The sequence below is a fragment of the Chelonia mydas genome, chromosome 11 (assembly GCF_015237465.2).
Source record: "Chelonia mydas isolate rCheMyd1 chromosome 11, rCheMyd1.pri.v2, whole genome shotgun sequence".
Taxonomy (NCBI): Eukaryota; Metazoa; Chordata; order Testudines; family Cheloniidae; genus Chelonia; species Chelonia mydas.
This window is the reverse complement of record NC_051251.2, coordinates 19,134,205-19,151,596: the sequence shown is the minus strand read 5'-3', so window position 1 is coordinate 19,151,596 and position 17,392 is coordinate 19,134,205. Positions and strand designations below refer to the sequence as shown.

General features: G+C 42.3%; 1 long non-coding RNA gene across 1 annotated transcript; it reads right to left on the bottom strand.

Annotated features, from left to right (window-relative positions):
• Positions 1 to 12,665: 12,665 nt before the first annotated feature.
• LOC122462377 lies at positions 12,666 to 17,182 on the bottom strand. Its single transcript, XR_006284885.1, has 4 exons — positions 17,005 to 17,182; positions 16,291 to 16,344; positions 15,958 to 16,165; positions 12,666 to 14,984 (listed from the first exon to the last, which is right to left on the bottom strand). It is a non-coding gene; the product is annotated as an uncharacterized LOC122462377 (long non-coding RNA).
• Between the last annotated feature and the right edge of the window lie 210 nt (positions 17,183 to 17,392).

Here is a 17,392-nt window from a genome sequence, read left to right as displayed (position 1 = left end):
AGAGAATTTGGTAGCCAGTCATGAAAGACTGAATGGTAAGAAGAGGAGGGAAATGGTTGTGTGTTAATATTTTGGCAAATGCTGCAATGATTTACATCCTGTCCTGAAGGTTTCTTTGAAGTTTATATTGATCATCTTGAATTGTGTTTTCTTAGATTTACTAGAGAACAACATGAATATTGGTTGGGGAAAAGAATGAATTTACACTTTTTCCAAAGTTTGGTAGGGAGGAGATTGACAAAGATATAAAAACAGCCACAAGGACCTACTAGTGCTTCCATAGGGCTTTTCATCCATTGATCTCAACATTAACTACACGGTGTAAGCATTACTCCAAATTTACAAATAGGGAAACTGAGGCACACACACAGCTGACACGACTGGTTCAAGTTCTCACAACAAGACAGTGGTAGAGCTGGCAAGAGAACCCAGCTCTCCCGACTCTGACTGGACCATGCTGACCAAATCTGAGATGTCAAATTGAGCTTGAGTCAGGAGTCATCTCATTTCAGAAACTTTCAAGCAATTTTGATGTATGTTATTTTAAATGTACTTGAAATAGAGAATGCAGAGAATGATGACAAAGGAGGACCTGAAGCCAAGTAGGACTACACATGCAAATACCTCCTGAGCTGAAATATAAAGTTACTTCCCCCATAAAAAATGCTCTGAGGTCATGTCAAAGAGCTAAGTGTGGACAAAGCCACATCTCAGGTTTTATTTATTCAAAACCAAAACACAGGTAGCTAATCCCTTATTTTATTTGACTCCCAACACTGAGGGGACTTTAGATAAATGGTTTGGGCTTTTCCCCATCATTAAAAAGTCGTAAGATAGGAAACAAATGTTAGGAATTCTGATCATGACAAATTTTTACTTTGAACTCAGCAGAGACGGGAGAAATTGAGCAGACTCAAAGGGCTTGAACACTGGAGATTTTTAAGATCTCTGAGACTTAGCTGAAGCAAAACAAACATGTTACATGACTGCAAGAAACCAAAGAACTGAAAGGAGGAGGATGTTGGTGAGTCAGGGAGTTACAGCACATTTATCATGAAGGCAAAACCCCTGGCTGGGAGCGTTTACTACCCATGAGCCTCTGAATCCTTACTCACTCCAGATACTTAAAGTTTTTTAAATGTGTTTCACTTATTTTTAATGCTTTTATTTTTACTGTTCATCACTTTCTCCTAAACTTTCCCTTTTATTAAGTCAGTTCCTTTCTTTGCTCTGTGCTCTCCAGGAAAAGATACAAAGTTTGTAAAGGTGTCTATAGCTATTCTTTATATTGCAGTCACTTCCACGTTACGCTAGGCACTTTCTAAACAGAGAAAGACACATAGCAGAGGCCTTCTATAGCAGAGGCCCCAGAGGGTCAGAGGGCCTAGTGGCTAGCACAGTCGGTTTCCCCATGTACCACCCTAGATGCTGGGAGAGATGCCTGGCCCATACCCCTAAGCCGGAGGCATCACAGCCCTGATCCATGTTGAGCCCTTGCTTAATTGGACAGGGTAGGGCCACATGGGCCCTCCAGCTCCACCAGTCCTGGCCTCTTGGGGAGCAGCACCAGCAGAGTCCTCCACACAGTGGCTCCTAGTCTGCCATCCTGAGCCACTTCCTACTTATACTCTTCTTCAGTTGGTTTGGACAATAGGAGGCCATGCCCCAATCAAGACCTGGATGATCCCAGAATTCAATAACAGAGATCAAAATGAATAGAGTCCCAAAAAGCCTGTCAGTTCTCGAAAGGGGTTAGAGAAAGCACTCCCTGTAGTCCTGTCTCAGGTTCAACCTTCTGTCTGGCTTCCCCAAGAGATGGGGCTTGTTCTCCTTGAAGCTGCTTTGCTTTTTCACCTCAGTCTATGCTTCTGAGCACTTTTTAAACCGCTCCTCCTGCTGGATCATGCTTTGCAGGCCTGGAGGGGTGCGGCTACCTGGGCCTAGTATTGTCCTTCAACTCCTTTTGACCTAGTGTGGGGTTTGTACACCCCATCACACCTTCATTTGTCTTTGCTGCTCTTCAAGGAAAGAGTAGAGAAAATAAAAAAACAGACATGCTAAGAGTTTGAGCATACGAAGTGCTGAGCATGCTGGCACTCCAGCAAAGCACTTAAGCGCAGGTTTAATTTTAAGCATGTGAGCAGTCTTGTTGGTTCCAGTGGAGCTACTCATGTGCATGAGTTAAGCACTTGTATAAATGCTTTGCTGGATTAGGTCCACTGTGCTCAGAACCTTTCAGGACCAACCTCCAAGTGGCCAGGGCAATGCATGGCTTATTGGTTATGTATTACTGGTTACACTTCTGTTTAATACATTCTATTTCCCTCTTCCACCCTCCTTTTTTCAGCTACTTATCTTACTCCTAATACCAGTAGTTAAGCAGATTGAAATGTGGGGGAGCTCTCCTGGCCCCAGCCAAAGAAGAGAAAGGAAGCGTTGCTTACCCAAAGCAGGGAGAGAAAGCTTTTAACCTATGCCCAATATCAGTCAGTATCTACTTCACTCCCTGTGATAGTCATCCCCCTCCATCCACACAAGTGAGCAGTTATCTCCCAAGATAAATGAAATAGGTTGGCAGGCAACTTAGTCATCCAGCTTCTTGTAAGCCTTGCCAAGTGGGTCTTCATTTGGGATCTACATGGTCACTACTATGTGCATAAACTGATTCATCGGGGCATGAAAATGCCAAACAGCAAAGGATGCTTCTTTCTGAATTTACAGTAAATACAGAATTGCAGTCAGGTCTGCCAGGACTATCCTTCCACTTCTGTTAGTGGCAATGATGTTCCTTTCTCTGCGTGGGAGAATCATTCCATGGATCAGAGGGGGAGCAGTCCCATCACTTGTGCTGATCCTAATGACAGGAAGCCTCACTTCACCTATGGAAAGGCATCTCTCTCACTCCTGCAAGGCTATACCTTCCCTGCTCAGTGATGTAAGGAGTGGTGGCTAAAACTCCCTTACTGAAGGAACCTGGAGTCATACACTTAGGTTGCATCTGACGAAGTGGGTATTCACCCTCAAAAGCTTAGGCTCCAATAAGTCTGTTAGTCTATAAGGTGCCACAGGACTTTTTACCACTTTTACAGATCCAGACTAACACGGCTACCCCTCTGATACTTGACACTCGGGTGAGAGTCCTGCTGCAAAAGCCAGCGGAAAAAAAGCCAAGCTTGGGGGTGAAGTGTGTTGTGTCCTCCCAAATAATTGGCTAGTTTCCACAAAAGTAAACTGTAGTACCTGGAAGTCAAAAACTGCCATTTCCTTGCCCCCTTCCCCTTTCACTGTCATATGACAAAACATCTGAATATGGAATGAAAATTTACACTGTTGCAGTAAAGAGATATGTCCAATGAGGAACATGAACAAATTCTGTGGCTCTAGTTCAGAGTCCAAAGAGAACATTGGTAGTTACACACAATACTGAAAGCCTACAGCAGTTTAGAAAATCCCCTGGAGCTAGAAATGGGCTTCAACAAAGCTTGATCCAGACACATTGAACTTCAATTTGGGTCAGGAGCAGGGGGATGGAATTTGAAACAGTTTGACACTTGATGAATCAAACCAAAGCCCAGAACTGAACCCCCTTAACTTCCAGATTTTAAAGAACCTCACTGATTTCTGAAGCTCATTCACTCTCAACAGAAAACTGAGAATTTCAGGTCTGGTATGGAACAAGAACAGTGTTGTAGAATCATAGAAGATTATGGTTGAAAGAGACCTCAGGAGGTCATCTAGTCCAACCCCCTGCTCAAAGCAGGACCAACCCCAACTAAATTATCCCAGCCAGGGCTTTGTCAAGCCAGGCCTTAAAAACCCTCTAAGGATGGAGATTCCACCACCTCCCTAGGTAACCCATTCCAGTGTTTCGCCACACTCCTAGTGAAATAGTTTTTCCTAATATCCAACCTAGACCTCCTCCACTGCAACTTGAGACCATTGCTCTTTGTTCTGCCATCTGCCACCACCGAGAACAGCCTAGCTCCATCCTCTTTGGAACCCCATTTCAGGTAGTTGAAGGCTGCTATCAAATCCCCGCTCACTCTTCTCTTCTGCAGACTCATAAACCCAGTTCCCTCAGCCCCTCCTCACAAGTCATGTGCTCCAGCCCCCTAATCGTTTTCATTGCCCTCAGCTGGACTCTCTCCAATTTGTCCACATCCTTTCTTTGGGGGGGTCCCAAAACTGGATGCAATACTCCAGATGTGGCCTCACCAGTGCCGAATAGAGGGGAATAATCACTTCCCTCGATCTGCTGGCAATGCTCCTACTAATGCAGTCCAATATGCCATTAGCCTTCTTGGCAATAAGAGCACACTATTGACGCATATCCAACTTCTCATACACTATAATCCCCAGGTCCTTTTCTGCAGAACTGCCACTTAGCCAGTCAGTCCCCAACCCGTAGCAGTGCATGGGATTCTTCTGTCCTAAGTACAGGACTCTGCACTTGTCCTTGTTGAGCCTCATCAGATTTCTTTTAACTCAATACTTCAATTTGTTTAGGTCACTCTGGTCCCAATCCCTACCCTCCAGTGTATCTACCTCTCCCCCCCAGCTTAGTGTCATCCGCGAACTTACTGAGGGTGCAATCCATCCCATCATCCAGATTAATGAAGAAGATGTTGAATAAAACCAATCCCAGGACAGACCCCTGGAGCACTCTGCTTGATACATCGAGATGTTGATTGCTACCCATTGAGCCCGATGATCTAGCCAGTTTCTATCCACCTTACAGTCCATTCATCCAATCCATACTTTTTTAAACTTGCTGGCAAGAGTACTGTGGGAGACTATACCAAAAGTTTTGTTAAAGTCAAGATATATCATGTCTGCCGCTTTCCCCATATCCACACAGCCAGTTATCTCATCATAGAAGGCAATCAGGTTGGTCAGGCATGACTTGCCCTCGATGAATCCATGTTGACTGTTCATAATCACCTTTCTCTCCTCCAAATGCTTCAAAATGGATTCCTTGAGGACCTGCTCCATGATTTTTCCAGGGACTGAGGTGAGACTGACCGGTCTGTAGTTCCCTTTTTTAAAAATGGGCACTATATTTGCCTTTTTCCAATTGTCCAGGACCTCCCCCGATCACGGCCAATGGCTCTGCAATCACATCAGCCAACTCCCTCAGCACTCTCAGATGCTTTAGCACAAGTCCATGGGGCTGGATCATGTCCAGCTTTTCTAAATAGTCCTTAACCTGTTCTTTCACCACTGAGGGCTGCTCACTTCCTCCCCATACTGTGTTGCTGCCCAGTGCAGCAGTCTGGGAGCTGACCTTGTCTGTGAAAACTGAGCAAAAAAAAAAAAAAAGCATTGAGTAGTTCAGCTTTTTCCACATCACCTGTCATTAGGTTTCCTTCCCCATTCAGTAAGAGTCCCACACTTTCCCTGACCTTCTTTTAACTAACATACGTGTAGAAACCCTTCTTGTTACCCTTCACATCCCTTGCTAGCTGCAACTCCAATTGTGCTTTGGTCTTCCTGATTACACCCCTGTATGCTCGAGCAGTACTTTTATACTCCTCCCTAGTCATCTGTCCAGCTGTAGGTCTGCAGTGTTGGCAGAGATATTTAGGATAGTTTCCACAATGCCAAGATACGTTACAATTTGCTCAGTTCTGCCTTTTGCTTTCAAGAGCAGAAAAATTCGTTAAAGCAATTCCAAGGTAGAAAAAATTGTAAATTGTCAAGTAAAATAACTGCCATAGTATTGTATTTGTGATCTCATATGCAAAATCACAAGGCATTAGAGTACCTATGTCATCTTCAAAGTCTGACCGCAGTGATTGGATTTATGGAAATTACAAGGTTAAAATAATTAGAGATAGATTGAAGATATAAATCAAATACCTGAAATTGACCTTTTGAAAATATTGCCTGTTAAACAGTGCAGATATTTAAAGCCAAAACACTCACCAGTATTATAGAAGTTATATTGGTGTAAAGCATAGTGTAGGGACCTTCTGATCAACGGCCAGTTAGGATACACATATATATGTGAACGTGGCATGTATCTCTAAAGGGCAGGCCAAGTTTTGCACTCATTTATACTTATGCACAACAATTAAAGCCTAAGTGGTTGCGTAAGTATAAATGAGAGCAGAACTTGGCCTCATCATCTCTAATTGAAAGGCACTAACTAGAAATAATTCAGGAATTAATACCCCACAGCAACAGTGAAGTGAAGTAAAAAAAGTGTATAGCCAGCTCCATGCAGAACTAAGAGGACATAGGCAGTATTTTAACCATTCTGCTTGCTGTATTGCCTGCCATTTGACACCCACTGTTGTGACTGAAGTGAGCTGTTCAAGGTTTGCAATACATACAATATTAGGAGCCATATTCTGCTCTTTCACATGGGTGCCAGCATAGAGGCGCTGCAATGAAGTTAATCAAATTACTCCAGAATAACAGATAGGATCAGTTCTCGTCCCGGAGCCAACCACTGCTGGTCCTCAGTCGGTTATACAAATTAAGAGGTCTATATTTTTGCCCCAAAGACTTTAGAAGCAGGGCTGGTCCAAAATTTCTTGTCTAAACTGTTTTTGACAGAAAATTGAGTTTTTCCCACAAAAAATATGTCTTTGTTTTGCAAAAGCAAACTAACCCCCCCCCCCCCCCAACATACATACATACTGGCCAAAAAATCAAAATATGTAAATTCAAAATGGCAAAGCAGTTCCTCAAGGGAGCTGTAGCCTGGGTGCCCTATGTTTCCATTCCCTTCCATGGGAGAGGGACTTTCCGGCCACACTCCAGCCCCTGTGATGCACCACAGCCAGGCATTTCTATGATGCATCCCAGCCCCTCACCAAGACAGGACAAGGTGGTACATCGTGGGATACGTACTCCAGACAGAGAGCCCAGCCCAGCCCATAGAGAAGAATGAGAGTATAAAGTACCTGAAGGTTCCCTGGGGCACCAAAGCACCCATCTGAAGAAGAAAAATAGTTTGTGACTGAAATATTTTGTAGGAAAAACATTTTGTGACCAGTTCTAACGAGAAGTCCCGTGTTGGTGTGCTTCCAATGGAGTGAAATAACATGGGCTGGAGAATCACAGCCTCAATCTTTTGCTTGTATTTTGCCCTAAAGCACACCCATAGAGAGAATCTCTTACAATTCACTATTCCAAAACTGGAATTGTTTTAGGTAAGCTATTTGGACAGTGCTATAGGGTCAGACATACTCCAATGTCTTTGAACATGAATATTCTTTTTATTTCAGCAACATGCCAATAGTTCCACAGACCTACACTTTCCAAAGTTGCCAGCAAAACATACAGCCCTGGAACAGCCACACATTTCCTTGTCTTAACTATCTGCCTACCCCCTGGTTTATTATTTACACATAACATTTCCCCACTTTTAAAGTATTTAACTACACAACCACCACCACCAGTAATCCATTTCAAATTGAAAATAAGAAATAAATAGGCAGTCACTGTTACACTGTATAATCTTTTAAATAGATAGGTGGGCATTTCCCCGCCCTCCGCCCCGGACACCTCAAGTTAATCTTTGCAAAAGGCAATTCTGCCATCAATGTTGTATTTTCAGGAAAAAATTTTGGTTCAAAACTGTCATTCTGCAGTGTAGGAACTGGAGCAGTCTGTCCATGAGATCTCTCTGTAACAGTTGATATTGTGTCCAGCAGCTGCTCCTCCAGAAACTGAGGTTGAATTTAACTGGGCATTTTCAGGTGACAGGTCCGTTGCTGCTGTACTAACATCTGCCAAGTTAACCATAATCCCTTTTTTGCAGCTGATTCACATGTAGGTGCATAACCCTGACGTCCCCCAGAATTACAGTGTACGAGACTGACCCTGTAATATCTTGAATGGTAGCTGGCATCCTGAAGTCTACAGCAGTAGTTTAGAATCCTGGAATGCTTGTCCCTGAGTTGATTTCCAATACTATTTAATCCCCTTTTTCAGTAACATCTACATTTCAAGTGTTACTAAAGTTGGCAAAAATTTAGCATAGAATCATAGGGTTAGAAGAGACCACAAGGGTCATCTAGTCTAACCCCCTGCCAAGATGCAGGATTTGTTCTGTTTAAACCATCCAAGACAGATGGCTATCCAGTCTCTTCTTGAAAACCTCCAGTGAAGGAGCTTCCACAACTTTCCTAGGCAGTCAGTTCCATTGTCCTACTGTTCTTACATTTAGGAAGTTTTTCCTGAGATTTAGTCTAAAATCTCCTTTGCTGTAGTTTGAACCCATTGTCTCTTGTCCTGCCCTTTGTGGCAAGAGAGAACAATTTTTCCTCCTTCTTTTATATAGCAGCCTTTCAAGTATTTGAAGACGGCTAACCTGTGCCCCCTTAATCTCCTCTTTTCCAAACTAAACACACCCAGTTCCATCAGCCTTTGCTCATATGGCTTGCATTCCATCCCTTTGCTCATCTTTGTCGCTTGCCTCTGTATCCTGTCCAGTTTCTCTGTATCCTTCCTATTGACCAAAGTTGGACAGCATTGACCAAAGTTGGACACACTACTCCAGCTGAAGCCTAACCAGCACCAAGTAGAGCACTTCCCATTACTTGCATTTTATGCCTCTGTTAATGCAACCCAAAAATGCATTTTCTTGGTTTGCAACAACTCCACATTGTTGACTCATGTTGAAGTTGAAATCCACCACAACTCCCAGATCTTTCTCAGCAGTGCTGCTGCCAAGACAGTTATTCCCCAATCTGTATTTGTACATTTAGTTTTTATTCCCTAAATGTAGCACCTTACATTTGTTTTTGTTGAATTTTATTTTGTTGCCTATAGCTCAGTTCTCCAATTTAATCAAGATCCCTTTGACTTTTAGTTCTATCCTCCAAAGTGTTTGCAACCCCCCACCCCAATTTTGCATTATCTGCAATCTGATCAGTATGCTCTCTATTTCTACATCCAGGTCATTAATAAAGATGTTAAATAACACCAGACCCAGAACATATCCCTGTGGAACCCACCTCCTTGAGGCCTTCTTTCAATCTGACATCATTCCATTAATAGCTACTCTTTGTTTGCGGTTGTTTAACCGATTATGTATCCACTTAATGTTAGTTCTACTGAGCCTGCATTTCTCCAGCTTACTTAGGAGAATGTCATGTGGGACTGTGTCAAAAGCCTTGCTAAAGTCCAGGTATACTATGTCCACCTCATTCCCCCGTCCACAAAACCAGTTACCTTGTCAAAGAAGGAAATCAAGCTGGCTTGGCATTTCTTTTTAGTAAAGTTCTTAGGATTATTGTAGTAATTCTGCCAGCATAAGCAGGCTTTCAGCTCTGAAATATTCCTAGATGTAGGTGCACCCCAAATTGCTTTCACTGAGCATAGTACCTGGGCATCCACTTTATATCCCAAGTATATCACTTATGTGCCAGGAAGAAACACGTATCCTTTTTTAGGTGCAGACCTGTTCCCTTTACCTTGTTGAGCACTTCTGCTAAATTTTGTAAATGTTCTGTTTCTGTGGTACCTGTAATTAGCATTTCATTCAGATATACTGCCCCATGTGGAACTCCCTGAATCAATCCCTCCATGGTTCTTTGGAAAATAGCCAGGGCTGAGGACATACCAAAAGGTAACTGATTATATTTAAGACAGTCCTTTGAGAGTATTTTGAGTGACTGCTTGTAATCTTCTTCCAGGACAATCTGTTGTTAAGTATGGCTCATGTGTAACTTGGCGAACAATTATGCTCCTACTAAAACTGCAAACAGATCCTCAATTTTTGAAATTGGCTACTGTTCTAATTGTTAAACCCTGTTTATAGTCAACACATATGCATACGGAGCCATCCAGCTTCAACACTGGTACTACTGGTGCAGCCCATTCAGAAAAAACTTTACAGATTCAAGAGTACCAGTTGTGTGTAGTCTTTTTAACTCCATTTCAACTTTTTTTTTCACAGCAAAGGGTACAAATCTGGGTTTGAAACAACAAAGCAGAACATTTGGATTTTTGTAGATTTTACCAGTAGTGCCTTTTAAATTGCCGAGTTCATCTTTAAGTGCTTCCTTACATATATTTCACACAGTTTCCAGAATTAGATCTTGTGGTTTCAAGTGATGCATTTTTCCTTTCCACTCCAGTGAAAAGTCAGCCTACATTCTACTGGGCAAGTTAGGGCTAGTACCAGTAACCACTAGCAACAGTAAATGCCTTACTTGACTCTGATGGCAAACCTTCACATTGGTGGCTCCCACTATTTTTACCACTTCTCTAGTATATGTTTTTACTTTTATCCTACATTACTGCAATGGAGGTGGTTCACTACCTTTTCACAAGGTCTCATATACTTCTTGGTTCATAATAATCATACTTCCTCCCCCCCGCCACCCCCCATCTACAGTGAGTCCAATGTGACTGGGACCTACTTTAGGAATATTTGTTACCCGTTTACTATAGATAGTATAAGCTACTTCCACTTTTTCCTTTTCACTATTTTCCTCCTCCAGTACACAAAAGGTACCATAGCTATTAGATTGCTTTTTATCATGGTTTTGTATGTCTGTTTTCTTGGTTTTGTTTCAAGCTTCTTGTATGTGCCCAGTCAATCCACAAATGTGATTTTTAAATCAGCAGACCGTTGGTGCCTATTAACCATCTGTTTTAATTGCCTCCACAATAATACTCTCTGCTAGACAATTAGCTCTGTTTCCAGGTTGCCTTGCAATTTTGTGCACAGTACCTTGTATTTCCTGCATGCTATTTCTATCTCCCCAGGCTCCTGTGACTTGTGTTTGTAAATCCTGTACATTTTTATTTCCAGATTCCATAGCCTGGACCAATTTCAGAGCTATTTCAAATGTTCACTGTGGTTCAGACAGTAATCCTCTTTGCATTTTGTCATCATTAATGCCACAGACTAATCTGTCTCTTAGCATTTGTGTCAGAGGCACACCATAATTACAATCTTGAGACAGCTTCCTCGGTTCTGCCACAAACTCTCCTCCTGTCATCCTGGATTTCCTTGACCCAGAGTTAAACTCAAATGATTCTGTGGTTTTTATTTTTAAAAGAACAGCTTTACTAAGCTCATCAAGAGATTTTATCTCTGAGCTTTTTCGGGGTTAGCAGGTTTCTCATTAAACTGCAAGTCTTGGTCCTTACAATGCCAAGTATGACAGTTTCTTCTTATCTTCACCTATAACATCATTAGCAGTGAACAAAATATATTTTTCAGGATTCTTCCCAAACTTAGTGTTGTGGATTAAATAGTGAAATGGTCCCATATGTTGCAGCCATTTTCCCTGTGTTTCTATGGGTGTGTAGACCTTACTTACAGATGTCTTCCCAGACCTATTTTTCTCTGTCTCTCTCTCTCTTTTTTCTTTCAGGTCCTCCTCATCGCCATATGTTGTAATATAAACAAGATATAATCCAACTTCAAGTATTAACAGTCTTTTTAGTTCAGGCAACTTGCATATATCTTTGCAATAGCTCCATTGACCCACACTTTCCAAAGTTGAGAATGCACAACAACCCTGGAACAACCAAACATTTCCTTAACTATCTGCCTACTCCCCCTAATGGCAGGTTTATTATACACAGAATAACAGACAATGTCTCTCTTTAAATTATCTGGTCATTTTGTTTCCTAAAATTAACTGGGGATAGAGCAGGGGTAGGAAGCGGCATATGCACTTTGGTTACATATTTGACTTATGTGGAATAATTAACATGACATGATTAGCATCCCTTTTAGGGGTTTTAAAACATTTCAGACAGTGCAGGTAATGCATGGCAAGCAAATAGATCCCTATATAGCACCACTTCATAGGTGAAGAAGGGATCAGCTACTAATTATAACTTTGCATTGATTTTTGCTGACTAATACGAAGAAAAAGATTTTTGATTTCTCCTAGTGGTTCAAGGTTCTTTTATCCCTGCACTTTGAGTTGGGTGGGGGAGGGGGGGAGAGAAGGGGGAAAGCTAGCCAGTGTATTTTATAAAATATTCTTGCCTGTAATCTTCGTGACATGTGGTCCATTATCTGTCATTGATATTTCATATCTGAGAAATGGTTTTTTCTTAAAAAATACTGAAAGCAATGACACTCATTAGATTTGCTCTTCTGCTTTCCATGGCATAGCAGAGTAATTTTCCTCATACCTGCTCCTTTGTTTCCCCCTCCCCCCATTTCCTTCCCATTTGTCTTTATTCTCTTTTTACTTAAGAACTTGTTTAGTTGTCTCTTGAGTTAATTAATGTTCTCTGCTTGCAAAGGCCCTTTATAACATATTGGTACACATGTATTACTCTTTATGTGAAATAATTTTGTTTAAACTCTGTCTCCCCATTTTCAAGTAGTCTCTAGTATGCACTCTCATATTACTAACCCTAGAAGAGTAGTATATTTATCATACAAAACTTGTTATAACTAGGGTAATTATAATGAGAATTCACAAAGTCCAAAAGTAAAGTACAATGATTTCACATCCCTGAGGGAACAGTTGTGCCAAAGAGTAATGTGAAGGTGATCTGTATTTATAAAACAATGTTCTTTTCTTTCATGTTCCTTGCCAATGTAAAGTATTGGGCAATTCTTTATCTGGCTAACTTCACCTCTCTCTCTTTGAATTATTTTCAAGCAGCTTGCAGTTTTTTGTATAGTTCAATAATGATTTTAAATTTGGCAAATAACTCTTTTGGTCTGTAAATTATCTGCAAAACAGTGTTCATGCACGCTCAAAATTTTGATTGGACATGTGTCATATACTATGCTTGTTCCCTCATTTAGAATTAGTTTTCTGGAGAGAATGCTTATGTCTAGGATTTGCTAGTTACATTTTTAATAAAAAATACAGTCTTGCCCTTAGAAGTCCAATATATGTTACCCAATTCCCTTCTCTTTTACTAAAAGCCCAGTGTGGTATCAGTTTAAGTATAACTCCTCATGTTATACTTAAAAACTAATCATGTCCCATTAAACAGACATTAGTGCAAGGATATTTTTATGATCTACCACACACAATGACCACTTAACATACAATAATTAAATCCAAATTACATCCCAGGGAAACAATTCTGTTATTCCATTATCAGAGGGACTTCTCTAGAAGTGAAGTATCACGTGTGAGGTTTCAGGAATGCCTTTTGTGGTAACTAAGTTTTTGATTTACTACAGCCGCTACCTGCAGCAGCACTGTAATAAAAGCTTGGTCTGTTTTTCCATTCTAAACTCTGTTTTCAGGACTTTATATACAGCGGACATAAAGTGTACTCTGGGATGAAACGGAGCAGATAAAGTCTCACCCAAAGAGAAGTCAGTCTATTTAGACCCTAAAAGGTAGCGACTCTGGAAAAGCAATCAGTCGAAAACCCCAGTGTTGTCTCTAGTGTTTTACATATTTGTTTTCCTTTAAAGAAGGTACACCAGTTTCTTCATAAGGAATCAGTGTTTTAGCACAAGAGGTGAAATCCTGCCTCAATTGAAGCCAATGGGAAAACCATTTACATCAATGAGGCCAGAATTTCATCCAAGATCTCCCGGTTGTGATGTGCCATGTGCGGATGCTGCACACTAACTCCAGGGACAATTCGAGCAATCGTGTTTACAGGAAGAAACCATGGCCTTTGTTTTCTGGGTACTGTACCTTTAAATCTCTAGAAACAAGCATTTCTGCGAGGCAGCTTGGAACCACATACTGTGTTCTTCCCTCCAGCCTACTTTTGCTTTCCTTAATCAGACTGAGGGCATCCACTTGCCATCAGGTCCTTGCACCCGTCCACTTTCCCCACTGGAAGAGAGGTCCGGCCAACCCCAAATGTCCAAAGAAAATCATGACTCAGGCCCCAAAAATCATGAGATTTGCTTAAAAAGCATGGGGGAATCACAACTGTTAGGTTCCTTTTGTTTGCTCTCTGGTTTCTGAGCCTGTAGGGTGCACTCAGGTAACCTTGTCAAGCTTTTTTCTGCAACTATGAAAGCTAGAGGTTATTTTGTTAACTAAAAGTTGAGATTCCCTTACAAATTTCTCAATTCTAGAAGCTGGTGCTTTAAGAAAAATATCAAATATCACAAGAGTTGGCAACGCTGGAAGGGAGCGTTACCATCCTGCTCCCTGAAGGGAGGCCCTGGTGACTAAGTGAGCCGATCATTCCCAGAAAAATACACAGGTAGCTCCAATAGAGCCACAAGCAGAGGCAAGAAGTTCCATTGGAAAGAGCTTAGTTGAAGTTTTCTAAGAGTTTTATTACAAAACTAAGCACGTTTTTTTGTAAAAATGGGCAGCATACATTTAATGAGAACGCTTAGCTAGTTTTCTATTTCAAGAGTGCAGTTTTAGAGATAAGCTGTTTGGTGCTCCCCTAACACAGAGGCTTATTTTTCATTCGCATAAAGGTTAGGCCATTGGTCCTCATACATAGACAATAAAGCCTTTGAGTACTTAGGATGGAGGGAATTAAGACCCGTTACTTCATAATTGGCGACACCACACATTTAACTTTTGAACACTTTTTTTTTTTTTAAAATAATGCTTTGCATTTCTGTAGCACCTTGCAGCCAAGATGCTGAAGTATCTTTGCCAACTTCTACCTGAGCCTACAAATGCTTCTGTGAGAATTATAACTCTGAGGTGTTATATAGGTGGGTAAGCAGAGGCACAGAGCTGATAAATAAGTGAGTCAGAGAGAGTCCATGTGACCTCCTGTCTCCCAGTCTCCTGTTCCAGCCACTAGAATACATTTCACACTTAATCTTTGCATCTGCAATGATATAATGACACTCTTGAATTTTCTCGTGTTAATGTTATGTGTTGTAGACAGCCCCTGTAACTAAATTACCAACATCATCAAGTAACAGTCTATAGGTCCAACAATTCAGCAGCTTTGAAAGGTCCCTGAAGGAACATTTACACAATACACAGAGATTCCTCACACGCATAATGTGTTTACTGAGCAGCAAGCAGTATACCAGCGGTTCTCAACCAGGGGTCCATGGCCCATGGGGGGGCTGCGAGCAGGTTTCAGGGGGTCTGCCAAAATAAGCCAGAGAGCAAGGCCAGCATTAGACTCACTGGGGCCCCGAGCTGAAGCCAAAGCCCGAGCCCCACCGCCTTGGGCTGAAGCTGAAGCCTGAGCAACCTAGCTTTGTGGAGCTCCCGCTTCCATGGCATGGGGCCCCAGGCAATTGCCCTGTCTGCTACCTCGCAATGCTAGCCCTGGATTTTAATCTACTGGATATGCAGAAAAAGTGGTGTTGTGGCACAAGCTCGCCGTGAAGTTTTTAATAGCATGTTGGGGGTGGGGGGCGCTCCAGAAAGGAAAAGGTTGAGAACCCCTATACTATAGTGTCTAGCCATTCCTAAGGCAAAAGGCCACACTCTCAGCTGTGCCCAGATTAGCCCTTTGTGCGCCTACTGTACCAATTTTGACGCTAGTTCTGTGCCAGCCCAGCCCCCAGTGTAGATTTAGAGCAGCCTCAGGCTGTTTAAAATAACCAGCTGCCAGCAGTTTCACATGGGTCATTTTGGCAGCCAGGAATTGCCAGGGTGTCGAGTGGGTAAAGCCAAACCCTCGCTGTGCCAGGGCAAGAGAGGAGCAGTTGCACAGGAACTGCTACAGTGTTTGTGCCACCAGAGAATTCCCTTGTGCACGAGGAGCACTGCACCAGCCACCTATGCTGCCTCTATGGCAGTTTTGCACCAAGAGGCCTAAGAATTTCTCCATTCCCCCGCCCCCCCCCAGTCTAAAGGATAAATGGCAACAATATATGGACCAGATCTTTCATTCCTTGTGCCCCCAACGTTCCCATTAGCCCATACAGAAGTTCTACATGGACAACTGTTCTGATCTAGAGTCAGTTAAACCAATGGGAGTGTAGTTTTCTATTGACTTCAATGAGTTCCAGATCAACCCTTAAACTGGCAGAGCTGTTCTACAGCACCAAGTCTCAGAGTATTACCACAGGTTTCAAAAATATTTGTTTAAAAAACAACACATACAGACCTTGAATGCACAACTGAGTTTCCACTTTAACTTCTCTGTCTCCTTCCTTCCTTGCCTGATACAGGGTTTGACCGCTATACACCCAGGGATAAGCCAAGCTCTGAGGATCTCACACAGCTCCCTTGGCTCCTCATGGGTTTGTTTTCTGTAGCACCTTCCATCTGAAAACAAAGTGCTTTCCCGACAGTCACATAGCAGCACTACATCCCTGGTGGAAGAGAAGTGTTTTCCACCAATGTAAAATAAGGTTCTGAAGCAGAGTGCACTTGCCCTAGGCTGCACAGGAAGCCTGTGTCAGAGTGAAGACTAGACTCGATATTTTCAGATACTCACTCCAGTGCTCTAACTGCAAGACATCCTTCCTCTCCAGTTCTATAGGGCCAAAAACTGGAATTATAGAACACAAAAAACAAAATAAAGTCTCTGCTTCAATATTGGCTTAAACATTTCCAAATATCAAAAAGAACAGCACCCATCAAGACACACAAAAGACCCACCGAGAAAAAGAGTGTGCAGGTATGTATAAGGACTCCTTATATTCTCTTTTAAATTACTGTGCCCAAATTAGTTTAAAAAAAAAAAAAAAAAAACAACCCACATACTTTATCTGATAGCTGCATGCAAGATATATCTTCGGATTTATTAGATTATTCCCTTTATGGACCTCTCACAGGATCCACTCGCCACAAATAGCACCTCCTGCTGGTAGCTCAGGGGTTTAGCTCTTGCCAGGCACTGCCCTCCTCTGGCAGTGTCTCTGCCTGTCATCTCGTTCATCCTGTGGTCCTTCTCACTCCTGGAGCTACAGATTTCTGTTCCTGGCTTGGCCTTCCAGCCAGGTCACTAAGATCCTCCCCTTCCAGGAAAATCAAAATCCTTCCAGACCAGCTGGCATCTTCAAGACCCTGCATCACTTCTCAGAGGCTGGTAGGGGAACCCAGGACTGTTCTCTACACTGGGTTCCAGTCCAGGGACCCTATAACAAGCAGCCAGAGTCTGTATAGTCCTATCCCTTGCTGCTGTTTCCCTTGGCTTCTTCCTACTTACCTGCCTTTCAACACCCTTCTCCCAAAGAGTGGCCATGGACTACTTCCTTGCAGCCCCTGTTAGTACACATAGCTCCTAGGCTTTTTACAGGCCCTGTTCCTGCCCAGCTGAGCCCATTTTCAATTAGTGGCTTGCTCCCTGTCTCCTTCCTCAGGTGCAGCCTGGGCAGTTAATTGTCCTACCTAGCCACTTAAACCCCACCAAGCCTTGTGTGGCGGTGGGTAGAGTGTCACAGGTGCATTTAATGCTGTAAGTATGAAACATATACAGTTACAATCCTCTCTGCTTAGACAGGGAAGAATAAACTGTTACCAGGATTAAAAATGGAAGGAAAAGAGAATGCCTCTTCCAAATTTAAAAAGAACAGGAGTACCTGTGGCATGTTAGA